The sequence below is a fragment of the Oryzias melastigma genome, linkage group LG2 (genome assembly GCF_002922805.2).
Source record: "Oryzias melastigma strain HK-1 linkage group LG2, ASM292280v2, whole genome shotgun sequence".
Taxonomy (NCBI): Eukaryota; Metazoa; Chordata; class Actinopteri; order Beloniformes; family Adrianichthyidae; genus Oryzias; species Oryzias melastigma.
The window spans coordinates 13,421,747-13,424,415 of record NC_050513.1 but is presented as its reverse complement, the minus strand read 5'-3'; positions in this window follow the sequence as shown (position 1 = coordinate 13,424,415).

Genomic DNA, 2,669 nt, shown 5'->3' with positions numbered 1-2,669 from the left:
TGTTTCACTGTGTATAGAAAAACATGTGACTATCATTTTATTTATTTAATAATATCTTTTTATTTTTGTTAATATTTCAAATCTACATGTTATAAATGAGTGGCTTTAGGCCACAAAAATAAAGTGTATTTTTTTTAACAGTGAGGAGGAACTTTGCGGCTCTCACTGAGCATGGACAGAAACTGAACCAACCGTCTCTTCTCATGTTAAAGGTTTCAGACCTCTTGATTTAGAATATAATTAGCAAAAACGCGAATCCAAATGGAAACATTGAATTTTTTTTTTTCATGGCAGGTTTAAACTTTAAGGACTGATTCTTTACTCTGATTCTCGTAATGCTAATTCATTGGCGTTTTTTTCTGTTTTGAAGAATGAGGACCTACAGAGACCGTGCATGTCACCGTAGTAATTAACTACAAAATAAAGAGTCCAGGAGGAAAGAAGCTCAAACTGATTTCTAACTTATGAAGCATCTCCAGCTCCTGAGACACATCTCATAATTCAGAGCACTGGGGTAATTTATTTCTCCCGCTTTTAATACGTTACAGACGAGCGGCCATGTGTCTTTCTGCCATCGGAGCTTTACGGCGCGGAGGCCTGGCATGTAGCGGAGCCGCCGCTGCTCAGCCCGTACCTGTGGTGCCTTTCATGGTTCAGAGCCCTCTAATTTCAATGGGAAGTTGCACATAATTCATGGACACATCCCTGCTAGGGAGAGGAGAGCGGCGGGATGGGGGAGGGGGCGATCTCGCACAGGAGGAGGCTGATGATGGACCGTACCTCTGCAGGCTGCCCGCTTTACAGCGGCAGGTTCTGGATCATTTGGTCCAGCCACTGGCTGCTCTGAAGCAGTTTGAGGTCAGTGGGAAATGACTGGCTGATTGAATGGAGGGCGAGAAGATGCCGCTTTAAATTTTAACACCATCTCCCACTGAAAAATTCGGCTTAAATCCATGGAAAATTTGCTTTTGCTATTCTCAAACTCCTGATTTCCTTTTGAGTTTAGATGGTATTTTTAACTTGATTTCACCTATTTTGTTTTAACTTGAACTAAAGTTCTTTAACTTCTGTCACATTGGAAATATATTTTTTAACGTTGCCAACTAAAACTAATAAATAATCTTGGATCACTTTATGAAGAGGAAATATGGTAAATGGCGTAAAAGGCCAAAGCGGTTTACAATCATAGTCTCTGTTGACGAACTTTAGTGTATGGGATAAGATAACTGCCAAAAAGAAGCTGTGGAAAAAATAATTATTTATGCACAACTTTGCCAAAAAATGGGAATACATTGGGAACATTTACTAAAATTTTAATACGACCTTGCATCGTCTTGAATACAAAATTTGTCCTGTTAAGGCCATGTCACACAATTTCTTCTTGTCCATGTATGTCATTTTAGTTTTACATGCGTGATATACGTCCTTTATAAGAGTTTCAACCATTGACAGTAGCAACAATGGACAGCTCAACCCCTCGTGTTCCAAAAAGTACCTGCTGGCTCCAAAAAAAGTCAAAATCCCACGGACTTTAATTGGTACCTTCTTCTTAACATCTTTCCAATATTCATTTTATTTAATGTTAGTTATTGCAAGTTATTCAAGTAGTTAATTGACCAATCAGAGGCCTCTGTAAAAGCATGTGTTGCATCAAACGTTTGATTGACCACCTCTCCCGATACCTCGATCTGTCCAGAGATAATATATGTCTATGGTTTTGACCAACAGGTTTTTGCGTGAATTTGTTTTTTAACTGTTCAAAAGGTTTTGATTGGTTGAGAACTAAGAAGTTCATGCATATTTTACAATTGTGTGTGATTCTTGCCAGATGCATACACAAATTTGTGGCTTTCCATGACCGCTCCATGTATGTCTGATGAACTTGTCACACATGTACCACCAAAGTATAACTTTTATATTCCATGTACGGTGCACATTTAATGCTAATATTGCATAATTGATGCACAAATCACTGACGGATTCCAATAATCATGAACAGTTCACGCATGACTCATGTACTGTGTGACGAGTATATAAAATTGTTCAATCTTTCTCCGCTCCAGCAGCCCGAGTGGGGGTTCCCCATGCAGTGACGGGGGAGGGGCCATCAACTCGTGACGCCATTCTCGCAAATCTCCCCAAATACATCTCCAACTCGTCCCTACCTGCGGCCAGCCTCGGCTGGCGCCTAAACTTATTTTACTTTATTTAAAACAAAAACGCGATGCGATTTCTGCCCAGAGCTCTGATGTCAAAGTGAAGAAATTCAATCACGCGCAGGTTTACATCTTCTTTGCGCGGTTTATTCGTACTTCATCTGTAGTTTTAATGTAGTTCATTTGTCATACATTTCATGTAAAAACCACAACTTTTATCATTTTTCCACGTAAATTCAGTAGGACCAATTTTCATTCATAAAACATGCACAACATGCACGTAGCGGCCCTGTGACATGGCCTTTAGCTAACTCTGAAAAGTACGTCACAGGGTCGTAGGTATATACATCATGTCACGAAACATTGATTGTTCAAAATGCATATTGTTTTGAGGTTCATTTACAAAATCATAAAAAAACAGAACTTTTTGGAATGTTTTTGATCCGATAACAGGGACATTTTTGTTACCATAGATCTGTTAACACAAACCGAGAGTTGATTAAAATAATATAA